Below are 13,805 nucleotides of genomic sequence, written 5' to 3' on the forward strand. Positions count from 1 at the left end.
CAGCAGCATAGTCACAACAGTGCAAAAGACGGCATATGTTGACATATGCCGTCTTTTGCACTGTTGTGACTATGCTGCTGGGCTTGATAAAGGTCAGGAATGACCGAAACGTCGACCGATATATGTAAGAAATAAAAAGCCTTTTTTTCTATTGGAAATGCTCTGATGAGGCATGGCATGCCTCCAAATAATGTAAGGCTGGGGGTAAAGCCCAGCCCTCTTTCACTGGATGGGCTTCCACCAGCCCTCTCCTGTTAGTGAATGAATGCCGCGCGCATGCATGCGGCATCCGTTCACGGTCCGGGGGTCCGACACCACTGCACAGCTGCGGCGGTGGGGGTCCCCAACCTCCCAATTTGACCACCCGCGGGCCACTTCGGCCCACGGGTTGAACATCAGGATTTTGGGGAGGGGTGCGCCCTCTATGGGTGGTGCCCCTGTGCGACCACTTTAGCCGGCCCTGCATATATATATATATATATGTATATATATATATATATATATATATATATATAAACAAGCAAAGTAAAAGCGGCACTCAGGGGTTGCAATAAGACTCGTAACACCAAATTTCCTGGGGTCTACGTTTTAACGTTGACCACAGGAAATTTGGTGTTACAATTCTAATTGAAATCCCTGAGTGCAGCGTTTATTTTGCTTGTTTATTATAGCATGTTGTCATGATCACACTGGCAACGGGGTAAAGTTTCTTTGATTAACAGGGAGTGCTGGATTTGTGGACTGTGTGTAGGGGCAGCTGGGGCTGTTTGCAGCTGGGGTTAAAAGCACCAAGTGTTAAAGGCACAAAGTGTGATTACATAACAGTTAATCAAACAGTTACCCTGCATGAATATGGACTAATCATCTGTTTATTTCATTTCATCCCTCAGGTATGTGATATTTCATCTCTCATCCTGCCTACTGCATATATACTCTGCATAGACCTTCATGCAATCATGTGCAGTTTTTAAATGTATGTGATATTTCATCTCTCATCCTGCCTACTGCATATATACTCTGCATAGACCTTCATGCAATCATGTGCAGTTTTTAAATGTATGTGATATTTCATCTCTTGCATAGAATTGTTTTTACATGTATAGTCTATATTGTTCAGTGAAGCATAGTTTATGGTATATATCTGGCCTGGCTTTTGCTCCAACTCAGAGCAAGTTATCTCCTTTGATCAGCAGAGCAATTGAGTCAGTTGTAGCCTGTCTTAATCAAGGATACCACTCCTTTATATTCAGTCTAGGGGCTGCTGGGGCTGTTTGCAGCTGGGTTTAAAAGCACCAAGTGTTAAAGGCACAAAGTGTGATTACATAACAGTTAATCAAACAGTTACCCTGCATGAATATGGACTAATCATCTGTTTATTTCATTTCATCCCTCAGGTATGTGATATTTCATCTCTCATCCTGCCTACTGCATATATACTCTGCATAGACCTTCATGCAATCATGTGCAGTTTTTAAATGTATGTGATATTTCATCTCTTGCATAGAATTGTTTTTACATGTATAGTCTATATTGTTCAGTGAAGCATAGTTTATGGTATATATCTGGCCTGGCTTTTGCTCCAACTCAGAGCAAGTTATCTCCTTTGATCAGCAGAGCAATTGAGTCAGTTGTAGCCTGTCTTAATCAAGGATACCACTCCTTTATATTCAGTCTAGGGGCTGCTGGGGCTGTTTGCAGCTGGGTTTAAAAGCACCAAGTGTTAAAGGCACAAAGTGTGATTACATAACAGTTAATCAAACAGTTACCCTGCATGAATATGGACTAATCATCTGTTTATTTCATTTCATCCCTCAGGTATGTGATATTTCATCTCTCATCCTGCCTACTGCATATATACTCTGCATAGACCTTCATGCAATCATGTGCAGTTTTTAAATGTATGTGATATTTCATCTCTTGCATAGAATTGTTTTTACATGTATAGTCTATATTGTTCAGTGAAGCATAGTTTATGGTATATATCTGGCCTGGCTTTTGCTCCAACTCAGAGCAAGTTATCTCCTTTGATCAGCAGAGCAATTGAGTCAGTTGTAGCCTGTCTTAATCAAGGATACCACTCCTTTATATTCAGTCTAGGGGCTGCTGGGGCTGTTTGCAGCTGGGTTTAAAAGCACCAAGTGTTAAAGGCACAAAGTGTGATTACATAACAGTTAATCAAACAGTTACCCTGCATGAATATGGACTAATCATCTGTTTATTTCATTTCATCCCTCAGGTATGTGATATTTCATCTCTCATCCTGCCTACTGCATATATACTCTGCATAGACCTTCATGGAATCATGTGCAGTTTTTAAATGTATGTGATATTTCATCTCTTGCATAGAATTGTTTTTACATGTATAGTCTATATTGTTCAGTGAAGCATAGTTTATGGTATATATCTGGCCTGGCTTTTGCTCCAACTCAGAGCAAGTTATCTCCTTTGATCAGCAGAGCAATTGAGTCAGTTGTAGCCTGTCTTAATCAAGGATACCACTCCTTTATATTCAGTCTAGGGGCTGCTGGGGCTGTTTGCAGCTGGGTTTAAAAGCACCAAGTGTTAAAGGCACAAAGTGTGATTACATAACAGTTAATCAAACAGTTACCCTGCATGAATATGGACTAATCATCTGTTTATTTCATTTCATCCCTCAGGTATGTGATATTTCATCTCTCATCCTGCCTACTGCATATATACTCTGCATAGACCTTCATGCAATCATGTGCAGTTTTTAAATGTATGTGATATTTCATCTCTTGCATAGAATTGTTTTTACATGTATAGTCTATATTGTTCAGTGAAGCATAGTTTATGGTATATATCTGGCCTGGCTTTTGCTCCAACTCAGAGCAAGTTATCTCCTTTGATCAGCAGAGCAATTGAGTCAGTTGTAGCCTGTCTTAATCAAGGATACCACTCCTTTATATTCAGTCTAGGGGCTGCTGGGGCTGTTTGCAGCTGGGTTTAAAAGCACCAAGTGTTAAAGGCACAAAGTGTGATTACATAACAGTTAATCAAACAGTTACCCTGCATGAATATGGACTAATCATCTGTTTATTTCATTTCATCCCTCAGGTATGTGATATTTCATCTCTCATCCTGCCTACTGCATATATACTCTGCATAGACCTTCATGCAATCATGTGCAGTTTTTAAATGTATGTGATATTTCATCTCTTGCATAGAATTGTTTTTACATGTATAGTCTATATTGTTCAGTGAAGCATAGTTTATGGTATATATCTGGCCTGGCTTTTGCTCCAACTCAGAGCAAGTTATCTCCTTTGATCAGCAGAGCAATTGAGTCAGTTGTAGCCTGTCTTAATCAAGGATACCACTCCTTTATATTCAGTCTAGGGGCAGCTGGGGCTGTGTGCAGCTAGGGTTAAAAGCACCAAGTGTTAAAGGCACAAAGTGTGATTACATAACAGTTAATCAAACAGTTACCCTGCATGAATATGGACTAATCATCTGTTTATTTCATTTCATCCCTCAGGTATGTGATATTTCATCTCTCATCCTGCCTACTGCATATATACTCTGCATAGACCTTCATGCAATCATGTGCAGTTTTTAAATGTATGTGATATTTCATCTCTTGCATAGAATTGTTTTTACATGTATAGTCTATATTGTTCAGTGAAGCATAGTTTATGGTATATATCTGGCCTGGCTTTTGCTCCAACTCAGAGCAAGTTATCTCCTTTGATCAGCAGAGCAATTGAGTCAGTTGTAGCCTGTCTTAATCAAGGATACCACTCCTTTATATTCAGTCTAGGGGCAGCTGGGGCTGTGTGCAGCTAGGGTTAAAAGCACCAAGTGTTAAAGGCACAAAGTGTGATTACATAACAGTTAATCAAACAGTTGAACAAACATTGACCAACATCTAAGGTAATTTCAGATTAAGAAACTGATAGCTTTAAAATTTGTCTAAAAATAACAAACCTAAAACTCACCATGTACTACACATTGCTTTTTATCAACTCTCTCCTTTGTATTTTCTCTAAGGATATAACATCCCTAACTCTCCCTAAATCTCACCGATCTGGGCACACTGCCGCCCTATTGAGTCACTCACCTCCTCTAAAAACTAATGAGCTTTCTTTTCGTCAAAAATTGACAATTACAGCCTCATTGTGTCACTATAAAAAACTTTTACACACCTACAACTATATCTACTTCTCCATCCTTCTGCTTTTATTATCTGGTGACATATCACCAAATCCAGGCCCCTCACACATACAGCGGATTTACTATGGAATATATATCCTGCAAACCTCACATGTCTCCCATCACCCTCCAAATCAATAAATGTGCCTTATAGAATTCACACTTGATCACAACTTATTATTTTACATCTAAACATCTCTTTACAATAACTGCTTTCACCAATTTCGACATTTACCTGAGACTGCTGGTTCACACGTTAACCACACTCTCTAAATAGCCCCACATGAAGTGGCTTCTGCCACCCGTCAGACTTCACGTAAACTGATATAACAGCCATGGCTCTCCACAAACACCTACAAAAACTGCCTCTTAAAGTAGAATGTCAGTGGCGTAAATCTTAATTCAAATGACTTCCACACATACTGTAAAATAGGAATCCAGCCATCTGTCATCCTAACCCTCTGTCCCACGCTCACTGTCTACCCCATCTGTGTCACCCCTGTCTGTCTGCCCATCCCCTTTAGAATGTAAGCTCTCACGAGCAGGGCCCTCTATCCTCTTGTGCTTATCCTTTCTTTACTTATACTATCTGCTCTATACTCAAAAGCACCTAACCTGTGACTTTTGCCATCCTGCTTCTGTTGCAGCAGTGTTTATATACTATGTACTTGTCTTGTAGTGTCTTAAACTGTATGACACTGTTTTCTTGTTCTGTTCAACTGTTTATGTACTATGTTTCTGTACTATGTAAGGCGCTGCGGAACCCTTGTGGCGCCATATAAATAAAGGATAATAATAATAATAATATATATATATTGTGATAGAAGCACTGGAGAAGTTTGGAATGGCTTCTATGTGTGTCCCAGATTCCTGTCCTATGTGTTTTGAAACCCCCAGGAGAAGTCTGTTTGAAAAAACAGACTAGAAATGTCGGCTTTAGTGAAAAGCCGGAATGGGTCCTGGGGGCGTGGATGTGAGGAGAGGGAGGGCTCCATCCACAAGCCACTCCAGGTGTTGGGCCTTTCAGCCTGGTAGCAGGCTCATTAGGTTTTGCACCTGGAAATGGCTGATATAAGCTGGGTTTAGTTGTGGCTGAGTGTCACACCTGGGAGAGCAGGCCCGCAGGCTAGCTTGCTCTGAGACACTGTTTGATACAAACCTGTAAGTACTGTGAACATGAACTTGTTTATTGTTACATTTAGTTAGAGCCCAGCCAGTCTAGGATTTTGTTTATGTTTTATTTTACTTATGTGTCTGGTACAATAAAGACTGGCTCTGACCAGCTTGCATGATAACCCCAGAACTGTGTCCTGTTTCTCTGGCTGCTGTGTGTGTAAATAGGGATTCCATCTACCCCAGGAGAGGGACCCCCTACCCCGACTGTGTCACAATTGGTGGAGAATGCGGGCAATCACATACTGAAAATTGAAGCAAGGAAAAATTTTTCCTTTAAAATTTAAAGGGACAGACACGAGATTGTGGAATCCATGAAGGTGGCATCAGCAGATGCTCAGAGAGGCCAGATTCTGCTTTCTGCCTACCCCTAAAGACAACATGGAGGATGTTGTAAAAGCCTTGCTTCAGGCTACGACCACTCAGCAAGACGCTACCAGGGCTCAGCAGGAATCCACCCAGGTGCAACTATTGGCCTTGGAGGCAGCCCAGAGGCAACAACAAGTCACCATCAAGGAAACCCGCCATGCCATAAAAGAGGTGGTACAACACCTAGTAGCCTGGTCAAAGAGATGCTTCCAACCCACACTCACTCCATACGTGCCAGTAATTTTTTACAGAAGATGACTCCAAGTGTTGATGTAGAGGCGTATCTCACGGCATTTGAGAGAACCGCAGAAAGGGAGAGTTGGCCCAAGGAACAGTGGGTAAGTGTTGTGGCACCCTTCCTGTCTGGAGAACCACAAAAGGCCTACTATGATTTGTGCCTGGCTGATGCAAAGGACTATGTAAAGCTAAAACGGGAGATCCTAACTCGCTTGACAGTCACCGCGTTTGTTCATGCCCAACAAGTCCACCGCTGGGAGTTCCAAGTAGAAAAGCCTCCACGCTCACAGATGCATGACCTCATCCATCTAACCACAAAATGGCTACAGCCCGAGATGCTGACAGGACCACAGATCATGGAAAGAGTCGTGATGGGCCGGTATCTGCAATTGCTACCTGCAACTCTGCGCAAGTGGGTAGGCCATGCAGTCCCTAAGTCTGCAGACCAGTTAGTTTTGAAAAAGCTCTTGGTTAAGAGCGAAACGCGTCGATTAAGGATACCATTCTACAATTATTTTCTGCATATTCATTATGGACTTTTAATCCACACTCCATAGACACCGGGAGTTGCCATTAGTGCACGGCTCCCAGTGCGAGGCTCGCATACAGACCGGTCTCCGTCAATTCAGCAGGTGCAGCGTGCTGAGCAGACAACCACCCCCCCCCCCCCCCCCGCCCTCAGTGCTCAGAGGTGAGGAGGGAAGCAAGACGCACAGCAGCGGGACCCAGGACCGGTGAGTTAGCTGACACACACGTGGTGCAGCCACACACTCGCGGTGAGCAGACGGAGAGGACAAGAACACTGTGAACACTGTCTGCCGATTCAAGGTGCCACTTCTCCGCATTGCCGATTACATCCAGGCAGGTGGGGGATACTGCAGGTCTCTCACCGAGCAGCATATAAAGAACTCCAGCACACTTTTAAACATCCAACACACTCATAAACAGAGTGTCTTTGATACACCTTGGGCTATTTGGATCTATCCAGCCGGAGAGTTCATAGATACAATGACGTAAGCACCACTGGATGATTATAAGGAAACAAGACTTTTAGATTATTTATATCGCTACAACCAGCCGGTGAGCAATATAGTATCAATATTGTTTCATTACATTACAGTGATGACATGCTTAATTATGATATGTGGATAATGCTATTTAAATTGTAGAACATTTTAATTGATATATGTGTTCATTACAACATTGTGATTAAATTTGTTTATTTTTATAAAGGAAGCCTTTCTTTATCTATCCAACATATTATCAATACAGTATAGAATATATATATACTTTGACAAACTGCGCAGTTCAATAGGTTTTTTTGTTTACTGTTCAATCGTGCCAGAGGAGTAACTGGCTATATGAGCTAGCAGCGGTGTCAAGGCTTCAATTAATCAACCCTAGCACTCCCCACATTAATTGCACCAGGATATCAGTTCCCAGTGGCTACTGGGGAACAGATTTTCTTTAGACCAGTTAGTTGAACTGGTGAAGAGAAACGTGGCGGCTGAGGAGCTGTTGAGTCTGCCCCACCGAGCCCCGATGGTGCATCGTCGAACTTTCATTGACACTGGTAAGACTGTTCCAGGGTGCTGGGCGATGGAATGTACTTAAGACTGAGGGTGTGGAACCTGAAAATAGGCCAGCCAGGCTAGGAAGGTTCCTAACCCATAAAAGACTAGATCATAATGTGATTCAATGTTTCTGACGTGGTGGTTTTGGCCATATTGCGGCTAATTGTTCACTTACCTCTGAACCTATGCAGTGTGATACTGCTCATGTCAACCGCAGGGGGTCTTTCTTTGCACAGCCAACCTGTACTGCTGACCGGCAGGCTGAGACAGATAAGCACATGTATGTACTCACTGTAGAAGGCAACCGAGTAGAGGCTCTGTTAGATTCTGGTAGCCTGGTTACACTTATGAAAGCTGAACTGGTGAACCCCTTGAAGCATAAGGGAAAAACTGTTGGTGTGACCTGCATACATGGGGACACTCGCTATTATGTGACTGCGGAAGTGAACATAGAGACACCATGTGGTTCCGCGATAGTCTCTGTGGGTTTGGTACATGGCTTAATGTATGATGCAATATTGGAAATCACCCTGACCCATTTGAGAAGGTTACTGATGTAGTAGCAGAGGTTTCTTCAGGGTCGGAGATGATCCCTTTTTCTAGTATGATTGGCGAACTAGAGAATGTGGAGCGTGATGGTGGCTTGCCAAGTGATGTGCCTCCCACTGAGGTGGGAAGTGTTATTGAGCCAGTTGATCGTCTGCCTGATTTAGAGATCAGAAGAGAGGTCTTTGCCGTGGAGCAGTTAAATGACCCTACTCTGGTAAAAGCCAGGGAGAATGTCAACGTGATCGATGGTAAACCCATAGACCCCGATAGTTCTTTGTCATATCCTCACATGGCAGTATGTCTGGATTTTTTGTATCAGGTGACTAAGATAGGGGAAGATATTGTGGAACAATTAATAGTTCCCAAAGCATACAGAAGAACAGTATTAGATCTGGCTCATGGTCATATAACGGCGGGCCACCTGGGGGTAGAGAAAACCACTGAGCAAATTTTGCAGAAGTTTTTTCTGGCCCAGGGTCCATAAAGAGGTATCTGACTATTGTGCATCCTACCCTGAATGTCAGTTTCATGCTCCAAGACCATATTTTAAAAGTCCACTAGTCCCATTACCCATTATTGAGGTGCCATTTGAAAGAATAGCTATGGATTTGGTTGGACCCTTAATGTAGTCTGCCCGGGGCCATCAATATATTCTGGTGATAATGGATTACGCTACCAGGTACCCAGAAGCGATACCATTGCGCAATACGTCAACCAAGTCCATTGCTAGAGAGTTAGTCCATGTCTTTAGCAGGTTGGGAATACCTAACGAAATACTGACTGACCATTTATGTCAAAAGTCATGAAAGAGTTATGCTGCCTGTTCAAAATTGAACAATTATGAACTTCGGTCTATCACCCCCAAACTGATGGGTTGGTGGAGAGGTTTAACAAGACGTTAAAACATATGCTAAGAAAAGTAGTCGACAAAGATGGTAGAGATTGGGATTACTTGTTGCCTTATTTGTTGTTGGCCATAAGAGAGGTTCCTCAATCCTCCACCGGGTTTTCACCTTTCAATTTGTTATATGGGAGACACCCAAGGGGGTTACTAGACATTGCCAAAGAGACATGGGAGGGACAGACCAGTCCATATAAAACCGCTATTGAGCATGTTTCCCAAATGCAAGAAAGAATTGCTGCTGTGGTGCTGATAGTGAGAGAGCACTTGGAACATGCCCAACAGGCACAGCAGAGGGTATACAACCGCAATGCTCGGTTACGTGTCTTTACTCCTGGGGACAGAGTGTTAGTTCCCACAGTAGAAAGTAAACTTTTGGCTAAATGGCAAGGACCCTTTGAAATTTTAGAAAAAGTGGGGCAGGTTAATTATAAATTTACCAGCCGGGGAAAAGAAAGCCAGAACAGTTATACCATGTAAATCTTATAAAACCCTGGAAGGATGGAGCAGCCCTGTCAGCTGTCCGGGCCCCTCCAGTAAACCCAGGGCCCTTGGTTCCCGAAGTGACAGTGGCAAAAACCCTGTCAGCAGTTCAACAGCAGGAAGTTAAGGAATTTCTTGTCAGAAATAGGGTGCTGTTTTCTGACATACCAGGAATAACCACGGTTACCAGAAGCCCAAAGAGAATCAGTATCGAAAGAAATTAAAAAAATGTTAGAGTTGGATGTAATTGAAGAATCGCATAGTGAGTGGTCAAGTCCCATTTTGCTTATTCCAAAGCCCGATGGGAGTGTGCGTTTCTGCAATGATTTCCGGAAATTGAACAGTGTGTCAAAGTTCGATGCCTACCCAATGCCTAGGGTGGATGAACTAATTGAAAGGCTAGGGACAGCCAGATATTTAACCACTCTTGACTTAATCAAAGGGTTTTGGCAAGTGCTGTTAACTGAGATTGCCAAAGAAAAGACAGCTTTTTCTGCACCGGAAGGGTTGTTTCAATACAAAATGTTGCCCTTTGGGCTACATGGGGCACCTGCTACCTTTCAAAGAATGATGGATAGGATTTCTAAGGCCCCACAGACAGTATGCTGCTGCTTATCTAGATGATGTGGTCATTCATAGTCCTGATTGGCAGTCTCACTTGCCCAGAGTACAAGCAGTGTTGGACTCCGTCTATAAGGCAGGTTTGACAGCCAACCCAAAAAAGTGTTGTCTAGGAATGGAAGAAGTAAAGTATCTTGGATACACCATTGGCAGAGGTTTGATAAAGCCACAGCTTAATAAAATTGAGGCAATGCAAAACTGGCCACGACCCCTGAATAAGAAGCAGGTGAGAGCCTTCTTAGGGATTACTGGGTATTATAGGATGTTTATACCCAATTTTGCCACCATTGCAGTCCCACTGACTGACCTTACCAAAGGCAAACAGAAAGTCATGGTGGAATGGAGTCCTGTAGCAGAGAATGCTTTTCAGGAATGGAAAATAGCGTTGTGTTCCCAACCAGTTCTGATGACTCCTGATTTTGACCGGGAGTTTGTTGTGCAAACTGATGCATCAGAAGTAGGTATAGGAGCGGTCCTGTCCCAGAGCAAGGAAGGGGAGGAACACCCTATTTTTTACCTAAGCAGGAAATCAAATGTACATTAGAGAAACTATGCTACAGTCGAGAAGGAAGCGTTGGCCATAAAATGGGCATTGGAAACTCTCAGGTACTACTTGGTGGGAAGGAAATTCAGGCTGATCACTGACCATGCCCCGTTGAAGTGGATGTCAGACAACAAAGAGAGCAATGGGAGAATAACAAGGTGGTTCTTGGCATTGCAAAACTTTACATTTTCGGTAGAACACAGGCCAGGAAGCCAGCTCGCCAATGCATACGCTTTGTCATGCATGCATTGTTTGGGGGCTGCAGTTGTTCCGGCCCACAGGTCGAAACAAAGGGGAGGTATGTGATAAGAGCACTGGAGAAGTATGGAATGGCTTCTATGTGTGTCCCAGATTCCTGTCCTATGTGGTTTGAAACCCCAAGGAGAAGTCTGTTTGAAAAAACAGACTAGAAATGTCGGCTTTGGTGAAAAGCCGGAATGGCTCCTGGGGGTGTGGATGTGAGGAGAGGGAGGGTTCTATCCACAAGACACTCCAGGTGTTGGGCCTTTCAGCCTGGTAGCAGGCTCATTAGGACTTGCACCTGGAAATAGCTGATATAAGTTGGGTTTAGTTGTGGCTGAGTGTGCCCTGTTTCTCCAGCTACCCCAGGAGAGGGACCCCTATCCCGACTGTGTCACAATATATATATATATATATATATATATATATATATATAATATATATATATATATCACAGGCGCTCTGCACTCACCATAATAACTAACAATAATAATAATAAACATAATAAACAGTGGGGTTTTAGTTCATGAATTGATCAATGCATTTAAGCTTGCAGCCCCCATCACAGGACCCCACTTTGCTGCAAGTCTCTACTCTATTACTCAGAATTATAACATGGACATAGCCATCACATTAGTGTTAAACTCAGGGTATGCTATCAAGGTTTAAAGCTCACAGCAACGATGGGGGCTGCAAGCTTAAATGCATTGATCAATTCATGAACTAAAACCCACCTGTGTGCAGAGCGCATGTGATTTCTATTTAAACAATGTGGTCACATACCATGTTGCACCCCAAATCTAGGAATGGTGAGTGCCGTGGATTAGTGCTTTTCATATATATATATATATATATATATATATATATATATATGAGAGAGATTATAGTGCCAAGGAGAATTGAGATCCCATTTTTTTCACACAATTTAAAACAACCTGTACTATTAGGGTAGCCAAGTGTATAGTAAATTATTATTTAAAACAAAGCACTCCCCATTGGTGTGGGTGTCAGCTCATCAGTAATATGATAACAATGGTAGTTTGTTAATGAACAAATGTGGAAATAACAAAACTGATGTAAAGCACTCAATGTGCAATGTTGCAAAGGTGCAGGTAATAAATTAAAATAAAATTATAAATTTTATATGCACATTTACAAAACCTAGGTATTTGTGCAATAATAAAGCGCAGAACGTGCAATGAGTGCAATTCAATAGAATATATATATACATATATATATATATATATATATATATATATATATATATAACAAAATAGGCGGCACTCTGGCGACTTTAAAAAATACACTAGACCCCGTAAATCAGGTCAACGTTTCAGAACACTTTACTTGGGTTCTTTCGTCAGGACCCAAGTAAAGTGTTCTGAAATGTTGACCTGATTTACGGGGTCTAGTGTATTTTTTAAAGTCGCCAGAGTGCCGCCTATTCTGTTCTATATGTCGTGTTTCCATCCCTGTTCAGGGCTGGTAATTTAGAAGGACACCGGCGCATGTTGTCAGAGGAGCATTTGTGTGCCAGCTATCTTTTTCTTATATAGATATATATATATAGAGATATAGAGATATAGATATATATATAGATATATAGATATATATAAATAACTTTAGTACACACAACAGTGAAAAAATACCCTAAATATATAGGGCAACATACATATAGTAAAAAAAATACATATATAAAAAATGCCACTGATAGATGTAAAGTAAGCATAAAATCTGAAAAAAAATGAGGAATAAAAAAGGAATTGGCTTATCTGAGTGAAATATAAAAGGTAAGTTGATGGAAGGTGGAACCAGGATGTGACATCACTTCTGGTTTTCGTTAATTATATATTTGTTTTATTATGAAAAAAGATATGTTTTGTATATATCAAGTACTCTAATTGCTAGGTATTGTAAAATCGCAATTTCTATTGCAGAAATATCCGTGCATTTAGTCTTATTAAAATCCATGTGAATGGTCATGTGATAGTTGTGTTGCGTCATTTCCGCCCATCTAGCTGTTTACAGTGTTCTATTTCCACCCTTCTGGCACTATTCACCAGAGCTTTAAGGATGTGCTTGTTCTTATGCTTCTGCCTGGAGGTCTCGGTCACGTGATTGGTGTCGGCCATCTTGGTGCTCTTGGTCATGTGACTAGCGGTGGCCATCTTGATGCTCTCAATCAGGTTATAAGTGTTGGTGGCCATCTTCGTGCTCGCAGTCTTGTGGTTGGCAGTGGCCATCTTGCTACTCCCAAATTAATGGTTGGCATCGGCCATCTTGCATCCCTTGGTCAGGTAGCGCTTCGTGGCTATCTTGGTGCTCTCGATTTGCTGCATGCATCTTTAGATTCTCTAGTGCGGCCATCTTAGTACACCCAGGTTTGCAGAATCCTCTACATCGCGATCTGATGATACAGAAAGTGATGGACACGCATCTTGAAGTATAGAAAGACAGACATCTGTATATTTCTCATGGATAATTATCCTATATGAATAAGAGATGGTATTAGTACTTATATCCACATAGGTAATAAATTGCAGGTTCCCATAGTCATAAATTTAGCTTACAAATATCCTTCTAAAATAATTGTCAAAAGGTGTATCAATCCCTATAGTTTGTAGAGGACTATTAGATTGTGTAATCATAATGAGAATCATTTGGACTGTGTAGGGGATGAGTCCAAAAGGACCAAACTAATAATAAAAAAGGGAAAAGAAAGGAGAAGAAAAGAAGAAAATATAGTCCTTTTCTGATGGCATAATAGTCATTCCAAAGTCCAGGGGGGGAGTGAATGGCTTTATAAGTTATCCATCTTTAGTATGTAGTATTCTCTTAGAAGGTGCTTCTTGCGATGATCAGTCTTTTCTCAGGTAGTCCAGGGTTTTTCTGCTACTAAATAGTTGCAGGCTGACGGAGTAGGAAAAGTGAATCTTGTAAC

At 41.8% G+C, this 13,805-nt stretch overlaps 1 protein-coding gene across 1 annotated transcript in view; it reads left to right on the forward strand.

The window, feature by feature from the left end:
- LOC148517065 (uncharacterized) overlaps nt 1-1,021 on the forward strand; it is a 47,655-nt gene extending 46,634 nt beyond the window's left edge. Inside the window, exon 5 of the mRNA XM_088479170.1 lies at nt 891-1,021. The gene's annotated coding sequence lies outside the window, so the exon portion shown is untranslated. The remainder of the gene's footprint in view (nt 1-890) is intronic.
- Nucleotides 1,022-13,805: the final 12,784 nt, after the last annotated feature.

The sequence above is a fragment of the Taudactylus pleione genome, unplaced genomic scaffold (genome assembly GCF_031769625.1).
Source record: "Taudactylus pleione unplaced genomic scaffold, aTauple2 ptg000227l, whole genome shotgun sequence".
Classification (NCBI taxonomy): Eukaryota; Metazoa; Chordata; class Amphibia; order Anura; family Myobatrachidae; genus Taudactylus; species Taudactylus pleione.